A 22,740-nucleotide genomic window follows, 5' to 3' on the forward strand; every position below is an offset into this window, starting at 1 on the left:
ATGGTTCTAGATAAGGACAGACTCACCAGCTTAGCAACTCCATAGTGACTGTTAAGGTAAACGGACATTCCACTAAATGGCTGATCAACATAGACGCTACTGAAAACTTCATAGACTCATGGACTGTGCAAAAGTATAACCTAAAGATGTATCCTTCCAATTATCATATATTCCTTGCATCTCATTTGCACTCCACTCATGTTCAAAAACTTTGCATAGTACATTTGTCGTTTATGAGGGGGGAAGGTTTCGTAAAATACATCTCTATGTGCTTAATGAATTGTGTGGTCCGATGCTGTTGGGTCTGGACTTCGTGTCACCTTAAAAGCATGACCTTGGAGTATTCTGGTCCCTTCCCTCCTATAAAAGTTCAGAATGGAGGGCCTCTAAAATCAAAACCCACATGCAGCCTCTCCACACTGAATATCGAACCCCCCCACCTCTCTTCCCGAATCTGTCCCCAGACTGCAAACCTATTGCTACCAAGAGCAGGAGGTACAGCACAGTGGATCGAGGCTTCATAAAGTCTGAGACACAATGTCTACTCAATGAAGGTATCAATGAATCTAACACTAGATGGCGGAGAACATAAGTGATGGTAGTAAAATGAGAAAACAAGTCCAGGCTAGTAATTGATTATAGCCAAACTATTAATCGGTACACACTCCTGGACGCATAACCCCTCCGTTGAATTGCGGACATGCTGAATGATATCGCGCAGTGTCGGGTCTATTCGACCATTGACCTGAAAGCTGCTTATTACCAGCTGTCAATCCATTCTGGGGACTGTCCTGATATGGCATTTGAAGCAAACGGTCATGCTATCAATTCCAGAGGGTTCCTTTCTGTATTACTGATTGGGTTCAATCTTCCAGAGGCAGATGGACAGAATGGTCGATGAGTATGGGTTGAAGGCTACCTTCCCTTACCTCGATAATGTCACCATCTGTGGCCATACCCTGGAGGACCATGATGCTAACCTGCAGAGTTTTCACCACGCAGCAAAAGCCCTGAACCTACTTATAACTCTAGCATGGGTGTGATCACGACTAAACATCTGGCTATCCTTCGCTATGTGGTGAAGAATGGCATCATTGGTCCTGATTCTGATAGGATAAACCCCCCTGTTACAGCTCCCCATTTCCAGGACCACTAAGGCTTTGAGGAGATGCCTGCGGTTTCTCTCATATTATGTCCAGTGGATCCCTTAATACACTGATAAGGTTCGATCTCTCTTAAAAGCCACTAATTTCCCCCTCTCAGGCGAAGCCCAAACAGCTTTTAACTACTTTTGAAACCACATTGCTGTAGGAAAGGAGGATCAAGCCGTGAGGCACTGGAAACACTAACTGGCTGGTAGAAAATTTACGTTCCTCACTAACCAGCACTCAGTCGCATTTATGTTTAATAAGATCAAGAGGGGAAAAATCAAAAATGACAAAATTGCTAAGTGGAGGATTGAGCTCTCCACATTCAATTAAGACATTGTCTATTGGCCAGGATTCCTTAGTGACCCTCCAGATGCCTTATCCAGAGGAAGCTGTGCCTCGGCACACACCGGCCAACTGCGGTCTCTACACAATGAGTTCTGCCATCCAGGGGTTACATGTGTGGCTCATTTTGTCAAGGCGCGCAATCTTGCCATGTCTGCGCGGAGTGTAGGCTGCACTTATACTGCCCCACAAAGGCGCACCTGATCAAGTCATACAGTGTCGATTTTAAAGGACCTCTCCCCTCCATGAACGGGAACAATTTCTTCTTCTCTACCATTGATGAGTACTCCCGCTTCCCTTTCACCCTCCCATGTCCAGACACATCCACTTCATCAGTCATAAAGCCCCTAGATTCCATTTTCGCCCTGTTTGGGTATCCCAGCTATATCCATAGTAACCGGGGTCCATCTTTTATGAGTGAAGAGCTATGTCAGTATCTGCTGGTGAGGAGCATAGCAGGATGACTAGCTACAACCCCAGTGGAAATGGGCAAGTTGAAAAGGAGAACGCCATGATCTGGAAGGCTGTCAAATTGGCCCTCAAGTCAAGAGGCCTTCCAGACTCCTGCAGTTCTTCCTATGGCACTCCGTTGCATCCGGTCGCTACTATGTACAGCTACCAATGCTAATCCCCAAAAGCTCTTACTCAATTTTGAGAGAAGGTCGGCATCGGGAACTACTCTCCCAACCTGGTTCACTTTCCTGGCCCAGTCTTTCTCAGGAAGTATGTGAGGAGAAGCCAGACCAATCCCCTGATGGAAAGGGTGAAAGTGCTCCATGCCAATCCTACATATGCCTATGTGGAGCACCTGGATGGCAGGGAGGATACCATCTCCATCAGGGACCTGGCACCCTCAGGAACAGAGGATCCATTGCCTCAAGAGCCCTATGAGCCATGGAGCTCATTCTCGCCACCCTCAGTCAGGGCCTCAGGGGATCCGGTTCAGGAGAAAAGTGCATCCCCCTCCACCGTAGAGCCAGAGACCCCACCCGCCACTCCTCCCTCTCAAGGGGACCAGGAAACCCAAGGAGCCCAAGGCTCTCCTATGCTTAGGCCTTCCACCAGGATCTCCAGACCCCAGATCGCTTACATTTATAAATAACTATATTTTTCAATTTTTTTCCTGAATCAATGTTCTCTGACTTCATCCACAGACCTGAAATTCTGCAGGAAGGGATGAATGCAGTTAAATGAGATTCACTAGTGGTGTGTTATACTGATGGATGGCTCTGCTCCCAACTAACCATATATAACCCTGGTTTCCCGCTTAAACTCTGAGCCCTTCTGAAGATCACTATAAAACCCTACCGTCAGTTATAAGATAATAAAAATATTTGTTCTCCTTCCAGTCGTGAGAGCTTTTATTCATGCTACACTCATGCTGTATGATTTTGGACTATTCGCCGGACAACCTGGTGTTCACACTGCAGCAACCTGCTGAGAAGCCTTTTGTGCAGGTGAAGTTTGTGCTTCTGTACTCCTATCTGAAATCCCCAAAAGCAAAACGGGGATATCTGCAGATGCTCTGATTGTTGTCAAAACACAGAAATGCTGGAGGAACTCAAGCTGGTCTCACAGGCTCCATCAGAGGTAAAGTTATATTACTGACGTTTCGGGGACCTGCTGAGTTCCTTTAGCATTTCTATGAAATCCCCAAAAGCCCCCGATCTCCAGTCTAACACAAGCATTCATTAATCTGAGGCCTTACTCAAGGTCACCACCTTATCTCCACCCACTTGAAAATTTTTGATAATTGTCACATGACAGCAGGGGGTTCAGAGAACAGCTTGTGTTTGTAGAAACTAATCCTTCAGTATTTCCTGTTTAGTTTACAACCTATTTGAATAGTTCAGTATCGACCCTCTGGGTTTCTCACATATTTTGGTCAATTTTTGGTTAACCACAAGTTAAGCATTTTCTGTTGTATTTAAACAAGACAGATTGCAGATGATTCAATAAAGGGCCACCCCCCTCCACCCCCAACACACCAACCACCCTCCTTTTTATTCGGGCAAGTCTGCCCTTTCTTGTCACCCACCAATGAAGAATTTTGGTCTGAAACATTGACCATCCTTTGTTTTCCATGGATTCTACCTGCCCCGTTGAGTTCCTCCAGCATTTTGTACATTGCTCTTGTAGATATCTGACCATGGGGCCTGTGATTGAAATATTTGGTGCTGGCAGAAGGGCACAAAAGAATTAGTTTCCAGTTGCACTTTGATTGCATACATTCTGCTCCATGGAATTTAATATACAATAATCTCACAGTCATTCTGCAATAATAACTAGAGATAAAATTCTTCCACATTTTAACTAAAAAATGGGACTGAAGGCTAATTTCCAAGCTGTCAACAACCATATTAGTAACCAGCTGGATATTAGTGACACATTGCTTGGTAATCCTTCCTTATAAATAAGGAGGGTCTTTAATGGTGAGGCTTCTGAACTAAAACAGTGTCTGCACTGTAACGAGGACAATTCAATACTCTGACGCTGTTCAAAAGAGTTGTGGTAATTAAGAACTGACTTGAGGCTATAAGATTGCCAGGATATTTGTTCATTTTTTTGCAATCTCACTGTGATAGTTGCTAAAAAGCTTACTTCCACTTTCTTGATCTGCTTGAAAGCCCAAGGTTACACAATCAGTGTACTGTGCGGTTCTCAGCAGGCCTCAACTTGTGGGCAAAGACTCTGGTGCAGTAAAAGGAACATCAAAACTGGAGTTGAATGAACCAAGAGAAGCTGGCCCATGGATAATATAACTCCTGAAAGGGATACTGGGAGGGACCAGTGTGGGGAGAAAGGCACCAGGACAATCCAAGTAAATGTAAGGGAGGGTTGGAAGTTGCCAGTGAAGTTGATGATATTGTCAAATTCAGTGGTCGATGTAGCAGAGGAAGAGTTGGGGAATAATACCAAATCAGAATTGGAACATTCCCGACCAAAAAGTAAACATAATTGGGGCCCATGGCTACAACTTGGATTTGGGGAACTCATCTTCTTCTTGTTCATCTCTGTTGCAGCTGATGGGTTAACAATAGCACATCAAAGTACATATGCAGAGAAACCTTCTTCGAAAATTTGAGAAGCCACACCTTGGTTGAGATGGCACAACTGGCCCAGCATATGCCTGATTTTCAATTGCTAACTTTTGATATGGTGAGCATTAAAACTATCTGAGGTGTCAATCTGAGGAGAATTAAAATTCCTGCCCCATGCCCATGTGGAAAAGAATTTCCTTGACTCCTGTAAACTAACTGAGGTGTGCACCCCGTACAAAATGCTCAGCAAATACTCATCTTGACTATTCCGATTGCATTTCTCAATCGACAAACTGCAAGGAAGGAATTGAATTAAATGTTTGACTTTTCCTAAGTTTGTGTACAAAACAACAATGTCTTGATTTCAGCAAACAAACTATTTTAACGTTCTGTATGTTTAAGTTGATGACAGCCTTGCATGGAGTCAGATCATAGGTTACAGGAAAAAAATGTGCTTGGGATGAAGGTCACCAGAGATAGGAGAATGTTGACGCATTTACTGAAGTGAAATTGTTGGTAGGTACAAGTGCACATTGGAACTTTACCTGGGACTGGGTCGTGACCCGTGCTTGGGAAGCAAGAGAGAATTCCTGTAGCATCTCTTCATCATCATATTGGATTGGGTGATAAGTGTTCTTTTCTGCTGAAGTTTACAAATGATAAAGTAGTTCTATAAGCTTTAACATGTGTTCCATACCTTCTTTGGTGTCAATGCCCATTGATGCTGAATCAGGAAAGAACTGGGAACAAAGACTGAAATGGTTTATTGCAACCACTAAGAAGAACAAGGATAGCACCTCCATGTCCCACTCCAAGCTATACACTGCATGACTGGTCATTCATCGTCACTGGGCTTAAATCTTGGAACTCCCTCCACAATAGGATTACCTTTGCCAGAACTGCAGCGGTTCTATAATGTAGCTCACACCACCTTCTGGATAAGAAATTTTGGTCTTGACAGCAATTTATAATAGCAAAGAAAAATCTTCCTGATATTTGTCCTTCTACAACAGAGGGACATTGGACCAAATCCATACATTTCCCCAGGTTTCCACATGGGTTAATAGGATGATTAAGAAGGCCTATGGGATGGTGGGCTTCATAAGTAGGGGGATTGAGTTCAGGAGTTGAGAGGTCACATTGCAATGATGGTGAGACCACACTTGGAATACTGTGTTTAGTTCTAGTCACTTCATTATAGGAAGGATGTGGAAGCTATGGAGAGGGTACAGAGGAGATTTACTAGAACGTCAACATCCATTGGAGCGCTTTCATCCCTAACGTCGAAGTACTCGAGATGGCAGAGGTCGACACCATCGAGTCCACGCTGCTGAAGATCCAGCTGCGCTGGATGGGTCACGTCTCCAGAATGGAGGACCATCGCCTTCCCAAGATCGTGTTATATGGCGAGCTCTCCACTGGCCACCGTGACAGAGGTGCACCAAAGAAAATGTACAAGGACTGCCTAAAGAAATCTCTTGGTGCCTGCCACATTGACCACCGCCAGTGGGCTGATAACGCCTCAAACCGTGCATCTTGGCGCCTCACAGTTTGGCGGGCAGCAACCTCCTTTGAAGAAGACTGCAGAGCCCACCTCACTGACAAAAGGCAAAGGAGGAAAAACCCAACACCCAACCCCAACCCACCAATTTTCCCCTGCAACGGCTGCAACCGTGTCTGCCTGTCCCGCATCGGACTTGTCAGCCACCAACGAGCCTGCAGCTGACGTGGACTTTTTACCCCCTCCATAAATCTTCGTCCGCGAAGCCAAGCCAAAGAAAACCTGGATTAGAAAATAAGTCTTTTGAAGCAAGTTCAGCAAAGCTGGGACTTTTCTCTCTGGAGCAAAGAAAAATGAGAGGAGTCTTAATATTAGTCTCCAAGCTTCTGAGAGACATAGATAAAGTAGACTGCCAGCACATTTTCTCTAGGCAGGGAATAACAAACACCGGTGGACATCTGAACAATTTGAAGAAGGGAAAATATGTGGGAGACATCAGGGGCAATTTTTTTTACATGGAGAGTTATGGGTGCCAGGAATCCCTTTCCAGGGGCGACAGTGGAGGCTGAAACATTATGGGCGTGAAAGAAAAGTAGAGGGATATGTGGTAGGAAGGGTTTAGTTTTTTTTTAGTAGCAATATATTGGTCAGCACCGTATTTAGGACCAAAGGGCCTATTGTGTGCTGTGCGCTATGTAATTCCAAGCTTTTGGATGGATTCCCAGTATGACCACCATTTCCTTCTACAACACACCTAAAGTTAACTTAGGGAAGCAGAAACACTGCCAACCACTTCAATTTCGAGTCACACTCCCGCGCTCACATGTCTGTCCATGGCCTTGTGTACTATCCCACACTGACCATCCACAGATTGGAGGAACACCACCTTATTATCCATCTGGGCACCCTCCAGCTAGATGGCATGAACACTGACTTTACTCCCTTCCATTAAACCTGCTCGCCTTTTCTTTCCCCTCCCCTTTCCTGTTTTTCCAGTTCTTCCACCCCCTCCCCCTCATTGCTGCTGTCCCCTTCCTCCATTTTCCACCTCCTGCCTTTGCCAGCTCCCTCCCCCATTCTTTTGTTCGGAAGCCTGCTAGCATTTTCTCATACTTTGATCAAGCCTGAAACTTCGGTTCTGTATCCTTAACGTTGTCACATAAAGGGCCCTGTTTGACCTGCTGAGCTTCTCCCGCATTCTGTATTTTTTTTTAACTTCAGTCATGGTGTCTACGGAATTTTATGATTTACTTTCCTCCACAATTTAGTTACCACCCATGAAGCGCATAGCAATGAGTGACGCTTCATTCTGTGCCACCCCTTGGAAAGAACAATTCAATCAGATTGAGCATTTAGGTATTTTTCTTCTCAAAGCCTGTCATTATTTCTTGCATTTATCTGTCCAGTTTTGTTTTGTAAGTGCAATCTCTGAAATGGATGCAGTGAAAAGATGGTCCCACTCTCTCAATAAACTGCTTTAAAACTAGGATGACATGTGTGTGTGAATGAACAATTTATGATTTTCTTAGATGCACAGGATCTTCCACAAGCCCGTGCCACCTAATTACACCCAATTGACCTACAACCCCCGGTATGATTTGAAGGATAGGAGGAAACCGGAACCCCGAGGGAAGACCCACGCAGATATGGGGAGAACGTGCAAACTGAGACCCATCAAGTAAGTTTTACATTTGTGACAAAAATAATTCAAAGAAAGTAATTGCAAATGCAAAAAAAAAAAAATTGTAATGTATGGATTTGGCCCCAATGTCCCTCTGTTGTAGACAGACAAAAGAAAAAATATGTAGAAAAGAAGAAAAATAACAGTACATAGAATGGAAGCATAAAGCAATGGCTGAACACTTTACAACTCCCATGCTTTGAACTTGGGTGGTACAGTTAGCATTTCGGTTAAAAACACAGAAATTGTGGAGGAACTCAGCAGGTCTTAGAATATTGTGATCAGTTCTGGTCGCCAAGCAGCAGGAAAGATATCACTAAGATTGAAAAGGTGCAGAGGAGATTTATTAAGATGTTCCCAGGTCTTCGGGAGTTGAGTTACCGGGAAAGATTAAACAGATTAGGACAATGCTCCATGGAATGAAAAAGAATGAGGGGAGACTTGATAGATGTGTTTTTTAAGATTATGAGAGGTATAGACAGAGTTGATGTGAGTAGGATGTTTCCACTTAGACTGGGGAAGATAAATACGAGAAGTCATTGATTTAGGCTGAAAGGGGAGAGGAATAAGGGGAACATTAGTGGAGAATGTTTCACTCAGAGAGTGGTAGGAGTGTGGAATCTGATGTAGTGAATGCAAATTCAGTCTTGAGTTTTAAAAATAAATTGGATAAATGCATGGATAGGAGAGGTCTGGAGGGTTATGGAATAAGATCAGGTCAGTGGGACTAGCTAGTTTTACACAGACCAGAAGGGTCAAATGGCCTGTTTTTCAGTGCTGTAACGTTCTCTGGTTCTCTGGTCTCTCAAGAAGGGTTCAGGCCAGAATCATCAGTTATGGATCTTTACCTCCTATGAATGCAGCAAGACCTGCTGAGTTCCTCCAGCATTTCTGTGTTTTTCCAACAATTACAGCGTTTTTGGAATTCCATGTTTCACAGTGTAGTGGTCAACGCATCGGTTTCCTCCCACCATCCCAAACTTATGAGGTTGCTGTTTAGTTGGGTGCTAATGGGAAGCAGGGTCTCAATGGCTGGCATTGGCTTCTACCATGTTGTAAATAAAATGAAAAAAAAACTTTTTCAGTTTACAGACGGACAACTTGTATATTTGTATTTTTTTTCTGGCTGTAGCTCATTTTTCATAATTATTAACAACTTATTTTAATTTCAACCATATTGCTTGGATCCCACAATGAGGGAGAATTCCTCTTGTTGACCCAAGAGTTCAACACCAATGGCTCTAGTACCTCTTTGATAATCTTTTTTTTTGGAGATTCTTGATCACTACTGTCAGACGAACGTAAATAATTACCAATCTTTGCTCACAGATGGCCTATCCCTTCAGTGTTTATCAGCAACAAAAGATCTACAAGCGATGCTTCATTTTGAGAGACAGGGAGCTTAGAGATGTGCACATTTTCCCATACATGTTGGTTCTTACTGAAGCCTAATGATGTTTGCACTTCAGGGAAAACTCATAAGGAAAGTCATTAACATGGGTGGCAGAGCTGGAAAATGTAATCTCTTTCAATTAAGTTTGTTCATTTCTGGGATTGAAGCCTGAAACAGGCCAACAGCTCTTAGAAAGAAATCTGACAAAAAGATACTAGGGAAAGCTATATATATAACTTTTCAACCATTCTCAACGTTTGATCTTTTCCTGTGAGTCTTAATGCTGTCTTTGAATTCTTCCCCATCTCTCTGGCATGTAACTGTCGTTGCTCGAGTGTTCATGGGACCTTTGTTTGCTGTGTGCAAGATCGACCTTCACAGGGAATGCAACTCAAAAGTGCTTCACTTACTGTATGACACTTCAGAACATTCTCTGGTTGTGAAAAGAGTTTTTTTTAAATAAAAAGAGAGACTTTCTGGGATGCAGAAGCCCAAAAAATGGAATTGTCCCAGTGTCCATTTTCCCCTTTGATGCTCATGTCTGGAGTGTATTCAAATTATGCAAAAAAAACCCTGATTTATTGGCATTCTCTATATAGATTGGGTGAATGCTTTCTAGAGCAAGAATATTCAGTCTGACTTTAAACTTCCAGTGGGGATGATAACTTAAAATTCTCCTTCTTGTACTGAAAGGGACTTTGATTAAAGCATTATCTCTGTTTCTTTCTACAGAATCAGAATTTATTGTTGTTTTGTGGCAACATCACAGGGCAAACATTCATAAAAACCATCTTACAGCAATAAACAAAAATAATGCACGAAAAGTCAAAGTAAGGTAGTGTTTTTGATTAATTGATCATTCAGGAATCCGATGGCAGTGGGGAAGAAGCCGTGTTCGTGCCGTTGAGTGCTCGTCTTCAGGCTCCTGGACCTTTATCCTGATGGTAGCAGAGTGAAGAGGGTGAGCCGTATGTGGTGGGGGTCCTTGAGGATAGAGGCTGCTTTCTTAAGACACTGCCTCATGTAGATGTCTTCGATGGAGTGAAGTCTGGTCCCTGTGATATCAGAGGCTGAGTTAACAACCTTCTGGAGTTTTTTCTTGTCCTGAGCATATGCACCTCGGTACCAGTGATGCAACCAGCTAGAATCCTCTCCATGGTACAGCTCTAGAAGTTTTCAAGATCGCCTCAAACACCTCACAAAGTATAGTCACTGGCGAGCCTTATTTGTGATTGCATTAATGTGGAGGCACCAGGACAGATCCTTGGAGATGTTGACACCCAGTAACTTGAAGTTTTTGACTCTCTCCACTATTGAGCCCTCAATGAGGACTGGGTTGTGTTCTCCTGACTTCCTCCTGAAGTCCGCAATAATTTCCCTGGTTTTGCTGACGTTGAGCGCAAAGTTGTTGTTGTTGCACCATTCAATGAGCTGATCTATCTCCCTCCTAAATGCTTCCTCATTGCCGTTTGTGATGCTGCCGCTAACGGTGGCGTCATCAACAAACTTGTAGATAACATTGGAATTGTGCCTGGCCACCTAGTCATGGGTGTTTAATGAGTAGAGCAGTGGGCTAAGCACGCATCCTTGGGTGTGCCTGTGTTAATAATCACTGAGGATGTTGTTTCCAATTTGCACTGACTGTATTCTTCCGATGAGAATGTCAAGGATCCAGTTGCAGTGGAGGGGGGTGGGGGGGCTAGTTTATAGAGGTCTAAAGTTTGTAGCTTCTTGACCAGCACTGAGGGAATAATAGTATTTAAGGCTGAGCTGTAGTTGATGAAGAGCAGCCGTATGTATGAGTTGCTAAGATAATCCAGAGCTGAGTGGAGACCCACCAATATTGCATCTACTGTGGAGCAATTGTGATGGTAGGTAATTTGCAGTGGGTTCAGATCTTTACTTAGGTATATGCTGGCCATTACCAGCCGCTAAAGTTAGTGCCACTGGGCAGTAGTCTTTGAGGCAGTTCACACTACCCTTCTCAGATACCAGGGTGATCGATGCCCTTTTGAAGCAGGTGGACACCTCTGAATGCTGCAATGAGACATGGAAAATATCCGTTGACACTCCAGCTCGTTGGTTGGTGCAGATTTTCAGTACCCAGCCAGGTACGTGGTCAGGGCCTGACACCTTGACAGGGTTCTCCCTTTTGAATGATGTTCTGACGTCGCCCTCAGAGACAGATATCACAGGGTCCTTAGCCTTTTCAGGGATTCTAATGCAATTTGTCAATATCAATATGAAATTAAACATGCTAAATTAAATATAAATTAATTTAATGTTTCTCTAACTTCCTATGTGATACAGAAAATCTGAAATTATCTTGGTGTTCAGCGTGAAGTTGTCCATCATAATCCCCAATTTATTTTTAGGAAGCAAACTTTTTGAAAAGATTTGTTCTCCTGTATAAATATACACAAAATAAATATGTGTAGATATTTGATAATAATGAGAATAAGAAGTTTAAAAAATTAGGAAGAGACTGTTCCCCCTCTCTGTCCCATAAACACTCATCCCTACCCCCAAACTCCTGGCCCCTACCCAAAGGAAAGCAGAGTTAAAACCAAAGGATATTGGTTCAATAGGAAAAAGATTTAAGAGGGATTGTGGAGATTAGAAACAGATTACCAGAAGATGTGGCAGAGGTGGAGACATTTGCAAATTAAAAAAAAAACATACAGGCAGGCACATGCATGGAAAGGTTGAAAGGGATCAGGGATGGTCAGCATGGATATGTTGACCATCCCCGATTGTCTGATGGTCAACATATCCATGCACGGCTAGGCTGAAGGTCTGTTTCCTGCTTCTATGAAGATGAAATCAGTATTGGAAAGACGCATCTGTCTCTCTCTTTGGCTTGGCTTTGTGGACGAAGATTTATGGAGGGGGTAAATGTCCACGTCAGCTGCAGGCTCGTTTGTGGCTGACAAGTCCGATGCGGGACAGGCAGACACGGTTGAGCGGTTGCAGGGGAAAATTGGTTGGTTGGGGTTGGGTGTTGGGTTTTTCCTCCTTTGTCTTTTGTCAGTGAGGTGGGCTCTGCGGTCTTCTTCAAAGGAGGTTGCTGCCCGCCAAACTGTGAGGCGCCAAGATGTACGGTTTGAGGCGATATCAGCCTACTGGCGGTGGTCAATGTGGCAGGCACCAAGAGATTTCTTTAGGCAGTCCTTGTACCTCTTCTTTGGTGCACCTCTGTCACGGTGGCCAGTGGAGAGCTCGCCATATAACACGATCTTGGGAAGGCGATGGTCCTCCATTCTGGAGACGTGACCCACCCAGCGCAGCTGGATCTTCAGCAGCGTGGACTCGATGCTGTCGGCCTCTGCCATCTCGAGTACTTCGATGTTAGGGATGAAGTCGCTCCAATGAATGTTGAGGATGGAGCGGAGACTACGCTGGTGGAAGCGTTCTAGGAGCCGTAGGTGATGCCGGTAGAGGACCCATGATTCGGAGCTGAACAGGAGTGTGGGTATGACAACGGCTCTGTATACGCTTATCTTTGTGAGGTTTTTCAGTTGGTTGTTTTTCCAGACTCTTTTGTGTAGTCTTCCAAAGGCGCTATTTGCCTTGGCGAGTCTGTTGTCTATCTCGTTGTCGATCTTTGCATCTGATGAAATGGTGCAGCCGAGATAGGTAAACTGGTTGACCGTTTTGAGTTTTGTGTGCCCGATGGAGATGTGGGGGGGTTGGTAGTCATGGTGGGGAGCTGGCTGATGGAGGACCTCAGTTTTCTTCAGGCTGACTTCCAGGCCAAACATTTTGGCAGTTTCCGCAAAACAGGATGTCAAGCGCTGAAGAGCTGGCTCTGAATGGGCAACTAAAGCGGCATCGTCTGCAAAGAGTAGTTCACGGACAAGTTTCTTGTGTCTTGGTGTGAGCTTGCAGGCAGCTCAGATTGAAGAGACTGGCATTCGTGCGGTATCGGATGTAAACAGCGTCTTCATTGTTGAGGTCTTTCATGGCTTGGTTCATCATCATGCTGAAGAAGATTGAAAAGAGAGTTGGTGCGAGATCGCAGCCTTGCTTCACGCCATTGTTAATGGAGAAGGGTTCGGAGAGCTCATTGCTGTATCTGACCCGACCTTGTTGGTTTTCGTGCAGTTGGATAACCATGTTGAGGAACTTTGGGGGGCATCCAATGCACTCTAGTATTTGCCAAAGCCCTTTCCTGCTCACGGTGTCGAAGGCTTTGGTAAGGTCAACAAAGGTGATGTAGAGTCCTTTGTTTTGTTCTCTGCACTTTTCTTGGAGCTGTCTGAGGGCAAAGACCATGTCAGTAGTTTCTCTGTTTGCGCGAAAGCCGCACTGTGATTCTGGGAGAATATTCTTGGCGACACTAGGTATTAATCTATTTAGGAGAATCCTAGCGAAGATTTTGCCTGCAATGGAGAGCAGCGTGATTCCCCTGTAGTTTGAGCAGTCTGATTCCTCACCTTTGTTTTTGTACAGGGTGATGATGATGGCATCACGAAGGTCCTGAGGCAGTTTTCCTTGGTCTCAACAAAGCTTGAAAAACTCATGCAGTTTGACATGCAGAGTTTTGCCGCCAGCCTTCCAGATCTCTGGGGGGGATTCCATCCATACCTGCTGCTTTGCCACTTTTCAGTTGTTCAGTTGCCTTGTATGTCTCATCCCGGGTGAGGACCTCATCCAGCTCTAGCCTTAGGGGCTGTTGAGGGAGCTGGAGCAGGGCGGAATCTTGGACTAAGCGGTTGGCACTGAAAAGAGATTGGAAGTGTTCTGACCATCGGTTGAGGATGGAGATCTTGTCGCTGAGGAGGACTTTGCTGTCTGAGCTGCGCAGCGGGCCTTGGACTTGGGGTGAGGGGCCGAACACAGCCTTTAGAGCCTCGTAAAAACCCCTGAAGTCGCCAATGTCCGCGCTGAGCTGGGTTTGCTTGGCGAGGCTAGTCCACCACTCATTTTGGATCTCCCGGAGTTTGCGCTGAAGATGGCTGCATGCGCGATGGAAGGCTTGTTTTTTCTCTGGACAGGTCGGCTTTGTAAGGTGAGCCTGGTGGGCAGCTCGCTTCTTTGCCAGCAGCTCCTGGATTTCCTGGCTGTTATCGTCGAACCAGTCCTTATTTTTCCTGGAGGAGAAGCCCAGTACCTCTTCAGTGGATTGCAGTATGGTAGTCTTCAGCTGATCCCAGAGGGTTTCAGGGGACGAACCGTGAGGCTCGAGCTTTGCTTTGAGGTTTGCCTGGAAGTTTCCTCTCACTTCGTCTGACTGCAGGTTTCCAACATTGAACCTCTTTCTGGGGCTTTACTGTTCCTGAGCTTTGGCTTGAAGTGAAGGTTGAGCTTGCAACGAACCAGCTGGTGGTCAGTGTGGCATTCCGCGCTGGGCATGACCCTGGTGTGGAGCACATCTTGTTTGTCACTTTCTCGCACCAGGATGTAGTCCAGGAGGTGCCAGTGTTTGGATCGGGGATGCATCCAGGTGGTCTTAAGGCTGTCCCTCTGCTGAAAAAGGGTGTTTGTAATGACAAGCCGCTGTTCTGCGCAGAGCTCCAACAGGAGGCGCCCGTTGTCATTGCACTTGCCGACACCATGCTTGCCCAGGATTCCTGGCCAGGTTTCTGAGTCTTTGCCGACGCGAGCGTTGAAGTCGCCAAGGATGACAACCTTGTCGGCTGTAGGGGTGCGTTGAATGAGGTTGCGCAAGTCAGTGTAGAATTTATCCTTTTCTGTTGGTTCCGCCTGTAGGGTTGGAGCATAGACACTGATGAGGGTGATGCGACGTTTGTTTTGAAGGGGGAGTCGCATGGACATGATCCGGTCCAAGTGGCCTGTCGGCAGGTTTTCGAGTTTGGAGGCAATGGAGTTCTTGACCATGAAGCCTACACCAGATAGGCATCGTTCATCCAAAGGCTTGCCAGACTAGTAGAGTGTGTAGCCCGCGCCGCGTTCTTGGAGGCTGCCTACATTTGCCAGGCGGACTTCACTGAGAACGGCTATATCAATGTCAAGTCTGAGGAGTTCATGTGCATTGAGGGCAGACCGACGTTCAGGTCGGTGGCTGTCAGCCTTGTCTAGCATGGTTCTGATGTTCCAGCATGCTAGCTTGTGTTTGTGAGCATCTTTTGAGGGGGAGGACGTGGAGGGGGAGGAGGTGGAGGGGGAGGACGTGGACCTGTCCTCGGGCCTGTGCAAAGGAGCTTTTAGGTGGAGTGCAGTGTGCGCAGTACTGGCCCCACCCTTTACACCCATGGTTACAGACGGCTCTGTAAGGCAATGTGAAATTATATCCTGTTTTAACTAAAGGTTGAACCATTTATTGCCAATGTAAAACCACTTTATCAATTTGAACTCCAGTGTCTTTGCATTCCACTGACAAGCCACATTTTTCAGCTGCCCAGCACCAGATTCCCAAAACAGGCACTCATTTCCTTCTACATTGGAGAGAATGGACATAGACTAGTAGATTGCTTCATGGAGCTCCTTGGCCTTGTCCGCTGCAATAACAGGGATCTCTCAGGGGCCAGCAGTTTCAATTTCACACCCCATTCCCACACCAAGCTCTCTGTCCTTGGCCTCATTCCCTGTCAAACCAAGGCCACCTCAAAATGGAGGAATGCTGTTGTACTAACCACTTCACTGACCATGCAGCCCAAACATTGATTTCTTCAGTTTCCTTTAGGTCTTTCCTGTCTCTCCTTTCCTCTAGCACTTCACCCCCTTCCATCTCTAATCGGAGATCTATCCCTTCATCCATTATCTCAGCCTTTTCTCTTCTGTCCTCCCACCCATATCTATCCCTGACCTCCTGCCTGTTTGCCTGTGCTCTTATCCCTTCTTTTTCTTCCCTACTCTCCTCCCACCCTCACTTTTTTATTAAGGCACCTGCCTACTTTTTGCTCAGACGATGAAGGGCTCAGGCCTGATATCCCTTTGCTTCTATAGGCATTGTACGATCTGCTGCATTTCTCCAGCTATTTGGTATATTGTCCTAATTTCCAAACTCTGTCATGTGAAGTGATGCTAGATGTTCAGAGGAAATAATTCAAGGTCTCTTTAAGGAAATGTAACCTTCCCACTGTTCCTAGCCAGTGACCACTCAAAGTGGCACAAGATGATTTGGGATAGAATGTAGGCCACGTATGGAGAGCACATCTACTCTGTCACTCATTGCCTGCCTCATTTGTGAAAGACTCTATGGTTTGCAAATTATCTGCTTCAGAAACTACAAAACTGAATTGCAAGTTATAATCTCTTATCACAAGGGATTGGTTGAGAAGGAAAGAGGAAGGGATAGGACTATTTAGACCAGTGGTTCTTAACCTTTTCCTTTCCATTCAAATACCACTTTAAGTATTCCCTGTGCCATCGGTGCTCTGTGATTAGTAATGGATTACTTAAGGTGGTATGTTGGTGGAAAGAAAAAGGCTGAAAACCACTGTTTTAATCGTCCCTCATTGACTCGTTATGTGCAGGGTTTCAGAACTCCAAAGGAAATGGGCCAATGACAATTTTTCTCAAGCAAAATAATTTTGATAACAATTCGGTTTAGAGCAGTGGTTCAAAACCTTCCCTTCCCACCCACATCCCACCTTAAGCAATCCCTTACTAATCACAGAGCACCGATGGCATAGGGATAACTTAAAGTGGTGTGTGAGTGGAAGGAAAAAGGTTGAGAACCATTGATTTAGATGGTTAATTGCTTTTTATTTTGTTAATTTTAATCTTTATCCTCTCTCCTCATCTTGTTATTTTTTTTCCATCATAAGGCACTGTATTGGACAGGGAACTGGTGGGGTTGGAGTGTGATGGGAGGAGAGAACATCTACAGATTCTTCTCCACTGAAATTACACTTGATTGTCCATCATGTAAACATGGCGAAAGTTTTTTTTAATTGTTGATAAATAAAATACTGTTTAAAGTGAATTTGCGCAAGGTTTTTGTTCTCAAATGTTTATCCATTTTTCTTTCCTCTCTGGTCGTTGGCAGTGGTTTCTAGGAACACTTTGTACTTTCCATGGATTCCAGGCCAAACTGATAATCACTGGCAATCATCCCATATATGGGAATTTACACATTATTGCCAAATATGAAGTTGTATGGAAGTGTTAACCAGTGCATTTCCAAAAGGAATGAAGCAGAATGCACACCGAAGGATTGTTCCCAAGGATCCTCACAGAATTATTTTAAAATGCTGGAGATGACAGGTCAGGCAGCATTTGTGGAAAGAGAGAAAGAGTTTAATGTTGAACCTTTGGACTCTGTGCCCCTTTTTTCGGGACGACCAACAAATGCCCAAGCTCCATATCCCAGTTTTGCAGGACAACCAACTAGTACATATACTCCGTGTCCTGGTTTTCAGGGTCTCGTTTTATACCCAATCACTGGATGGTTAGTATTAGTGTTTGTACTGTAAAGGTTTACCCATCGACCCAGTCTGGATTATGGCATATACTTTACTAATGAAAGGTTAAAAATGGCCGGAGTTCAAAGGGTTAAATTTGATTTTCAGCATTAGATTTTTCCCACTTTACACATGGTTGGTTCCTGGCCTACCAAGTATTTCCAGCATCTTCTATTCTTTATCTTGATTATCTTGGCTTTGTTTTAGTTTATCTTTAAAGTTGGAGGGGGCTTTATGAAGTTGTAGATAATAAAAATCACTGAGAAGAAAACAGAGAGGAATGATTTCTAAATTAGCAAATTCAGATGGGACAGAAAGATTGTTTACACATGAGGTTATCAAGGAGAGAATGCAAGCAATAATCTTTAATTGAATGGTCAAAAATCACTCATAGTAGCCTTGTCCATGCACAGCGCTTTCCTGCAAATTAGTTTGGTTCTCCAGTTGCTTTCTTCATTACTCGGTTACCTCCATCTCCAATTCCTTATTTATTGTTCATACCATGCTCACACGGTAGGACAAGATAGCATTTTTCCAGGACTACGGAGCACATTTACATAGATATGTTAGGGAAGCAATTAATACGTTAAAATATTAAGGTATTAAAGCATATTCACTGAAAGTTCGTGGTACCCTATCCACATCTGTACTGGGAGTTCAGGAGTCTGATGACTTGGGCGATAAAGCTGTTCCCCACTCTGGACATAAGGGCCCAAGTGCTACGGTACCTCCTGCCAGATGGCAGAAGGGAGAACAGTTTACATGTGGGATGTATGGAGTCTTTCACAATGCTTATTGCTTTCTGCCTTCATTGAGTATTGTAGATGTCCTTCATGCTAGAGAGAGGTTCCCCATTGATCTTTTCCATTGACTTCAATATCCTTTGCAGAATCTTGTGGTCCAAGGAGGTACAGTTTCCAAACTAGGTGGTGATGCAGTTGCACAGGATTCTCTCAATACATCCTCTGTAGAGTGTAGTGAGAGTGGGGGATGGACTTTCCACAGCCCTCGCAGGAAGTAGAGGCACTGGTGGGCTTTCTTGGCTATGGAGCTGGTGTTAAGGGACCACTACAAGATCTATAATCCACCTATTCTTGGGATTTTCTCTGGTTCTATATTAAGCCTGCATACTTTACTCACATGGACAGAGTAACCACTCCAATTCTTGTCAGCGAATGCATCAGACGAGAATGAAGTCCTGGAGATATTCCACAGATCAGGTAACATCTGTGGAGAGAGATGGCCCTTTTTCAGAATCAATAAAAGAAAGAAAGAAACCTTTTAACACCTGCAGGCACAACAATGCAGACATGTAGTTAATTCAACGTTGACACAGCGAGCATGCAGAACATTTGAAACACGAAGTTTTGAAGGGTGAACACTCACATCACGTGGGAAGAGGTATCCGCCCTGGTCCTCAGCTTTTCTAGTCAGAGTTGGCAAGCACTTGGGCATCATGCATGTGGCCTGGCCACCCCACAAACAACATCTGAGAAGCTGTAACGTGAATGGAAATCACAGTGGAAATCACACAGTGAAGTTATAGACATTGGAAATGTGAGGTGATGCACATCAAAAGAGGCTTAACTCACCAGAATCTGTGGTCATCCACTGCTTACAGAACCACCGAATGCCACCCTTTGCGATTGCAGTAGGCTGCAGCATCCACGCTGGGTGCGATAATGGGAATGTGTGACCCATCAATGGCACCAGCACACATTGGGTATCCCCTTTGGGCGAAGCCATCAATGCTCTCCTAGAGACTTATTCCACTTGGCAGGGAGATGAAACGTTTACCGAGGAACTTCCTCAAGGTGGCAGTCACCTCCTGCACCACCATGTACACGGTGCTGATGCCTATTCCAAAGATGGTACTCACAAGGGGTGGCATACCACCACAAGGCCACAGCTAATCGAAGTCTGGGCTCCAATGGTCGCTGCAAGTCCGGTCTATGCACCTTCAGGTGAGGTTCTATGAGTTCCAGCACAAAGTGAAGGGTGCCACGCGACATACGAAAGTGTCTGCTCCACTCAGCATCATCTAATTTGGTGAGGACATTACTCCATAACTCAGCACCCTGCGGTCGGTTCAACCTCCAGAGAGACCGATATGCCACCATAGCTAATTGACTGACCAGCAGCATTCGCCTTTGTTTGCGGCGTTTACACTCCACGTGCCTTTAAACCGCTAACTGCTGTCTTCTTGCCCTCAACCTTTGCAGGAAACTTCTTCTGATTAAACCCATGCGATTTTCAGATCTCAACACAATTGAAGAGCTTCAACAGCACAAATAGCCTTACCAAGGATCTGCCGTATCTCATTCTGAACACTCAGAAATGCTGAAATCATTATCATTATGTCTCCTTCCTGCACAGGGTCTGCCATTGTCTTGTACTCCTTCTTGTCGCGTTCAAAATGACATCATGTCAGTGGGCGGGATCACAGCTGATACTGGGCCGGGATGGGCTCAGAGCCGCATCCTGTGCAGCTGTGTCCTTCAGGTGGCCAGCGTTGCGCTTTAAATGCTGCCACCTGAATGGCAATTTAAAGGTCTGCTTCTGCTTCTTCAGGTGCATTCTTAGCATAGAATGCACCTGAAAAAGCCTATTGTGAGGGTGGGATCCCCCTTAAATCAACAGATTGGTGATTTAGTGGGTAGATCCCCTGCAATTTAAAAGGTGCTTCCAGCACCTTTGCCCCAGTAATTGTACTTAGGTCCCAGGAAAGATACCCAGATGCTGCAGTTTAAAGGGGGCTTTTTATCTTTAGCCGTTTTCAGGTGGAATAGCTGGGAGAACGCGGCTCCGGAGCCAGCTGCGGCTGTGTGCGAAGTGACATTCAGGCTGAAGGCGCTGTTCTGGCACCTGAAAGGTCCGCAGCGGGGAGAGGCGCCGCAGAGCAAACGGGGGCTTCTGTGGACTGTGGCCGTTGTCGCACCCGCTTTCAGGTGCCAAGGGGCAGCGCTCGGAAGCGCAGAAGAGAATACACCTACCCCAACCCATCTCAGCTCAAGGCTCTCCACTTTCAGGTGGCCTCCCAACAGCTGCATTTGGGTATTTTAGGCAGCTTTACGTTGAGGTATTCTGGCCACCTGAAAGTGGCTTTGGTTATATAAAGTATGCTGTTTGGCATGCTGAGTTTCACCAGCTTGTGCTTTTAATTCACTCACTATGTTTGCAGACTTTCGCGTTTTATTGCTTTTCTTGGGAAGTTGATTGCACTTGGCTGGATTTTTTGCTAAAGGGGCAATAACATCTGTTGAAATGTGAGCAAACCTTGTAGCCAATTTGCATTACATAGCCTTGAGGCAATGACACCCTTCTATGCAAATTTTTGTTGCAGAGTTAAGTCCACACCTTAATCTGGCCCCCTCACTTCCTTACACGAGAAAGTCTGAAAATAGGCATTAATTGCAATTCTTCTTCTTTTAAGGAAGTAAATGGATTGCACATCAGCTGTGTTGTAACTCCATTTTATGAATTATATCTAATATTTCAGTTCTCTTGTGTCTGGAAAGTACTTGGCTCTATTCTGTAGACTGATGTCCTCACTGTTGCAATTTTATTTCACTAGCCCCTGATTGATTATCTCACAAAACCAGTCTCATCCTTAAATGTTTTTCATCTCATGCCCACAGCCCGAGTCTAAAGTAGGATATAATAGGAAAAGAAAATTGGTAGAAATAGAACACAGACAATTAGTACACAGATGCAGCATATTACATAGAAATGAAATATTGATCTTGATTACTAAGGAGATACACAAAAGTAGAGAAGCTTTGAATATTAAAGTGACCACTCTCGGACCATTCATTAGGTACAAAGTTCCCTTATCGCCATGCACACAAAATAGGTATTTTTCTTTATCTACCCGATAAAGGCACACAAAGCTCCATTAAGACAAGAAAGAGAAGGACACGGGACACACGATGTATGCAGAAGGCAGATTACATTGTGAAGGACTTTTCATATCCCTCTTGAAAACTTTTCTCCCTTCTGCTATCTGGAAGGAGGTATCGTAACATTTGGGCCCACATGTCCAGATTGTGTAACAGTTATTCACCCAAATCATCAGGCTCCTCCATTCCTAGAACATGTGTGTACTAGTATATCATGGATTTTTATTGTATTATGTCTTAATATGTAACTTATTTATGTAAATCTGTTCCGAGCAACAAATAATGGGGACTTATTTGACTTGACTTGAGTTCCTGCAAAGCATTGAGCATCCTTGGGTCCTGCCTCTCCTTTGATGACATTGTCTCTAGATTCTCCTCAATCTCCAGAGACTTTCAGCCTCCTGTCAGTTACCCCATCACCCTTGGTTCCAAATACCCGAAACAATCAAGTCAGCACCCAAAATCCTTTGAGAGCCTTGTTTTCCTGCCTACGATTTTGGTCTTTTTATTTAAGAAGGGGTGAAATTATATTCAGGCCAATTCTTGGATAGGAGGGGTTGTCTTTTGAGGAAAGATTGGTTCTATTCTCAATGAATGGACCCAATAGAAAAATGAGATGTAATCGTACTGAGGGACAACATCTACAGTGAATTACAAAGTTAGGTGTTGAGCTGATGTTGTTGCTAATGGGAAAATCTGGAGCTTTCTCAAGTTATGACTCCATACCATCAAATACCTCAGTTAAGTTCATTCAAACACCAGATCCCTCTGAGCCTCCTAGTATACTTGCCTTGGCCTTATTAGCAGTAATGTTTGTTTCCAGCTCAGCTGTTCTTTTTGCCTCTTTAGCTGCACCTCCTCCTCTTATTTTAATGCAATTCTTGTTCTGCCACAAGAGCAGCCACTTCAGCCTGAGATGTTGTACTAGAAACTAGGGAGTTTGATCCCGAAGAACCACTTATTGCCCAGTTTATCCTCGGCCAACTTGCCTGGGAGGTGCACATTTTTAACTGTGTTTTAGTGAACCTGACGATAAACAATTCAATGTGTTGAAATTACAACACTACTGTTTGGATCTCTCCAGAGTGTATTCAAGCAATGAATCAGCCGCAATTCATTGACTTCAGAAATACCTGGAGCACTCTACAATTACTATGGCTACAAAGATGCTCAGAGCTCCCTAAACCTTTCACACGAGCAAGTGATATCAGATGAATACTCTTGATTTGCCTGAAAGTGTACTGCTCCAGCAGGACACGGATCTCAAAGCAGAACTGAAGTGACGGAATCTAGATTCAAGTGGTACCAAAAGCATTCTCATTGCGAGACTGAAGCCGGAAATAGAAGAAGAGGTGGCTTTGGT

Source organism: Narcine bancroftii, chromosome 8 (assembly GCF_036971445.1).
Source record: "Narcine bancroftii isolate sNarBan1 chromosome 8, sNarBan1.hap1, whole genome shotgun sequence".
Classification (NCBI taxonomy): domain Eukaryota; kingdom Metazoa; phylum Chordata; class Chondrichthyes; order Torpediniformes; family Narcinidae; genus Narcine; species Narcine bancroftii.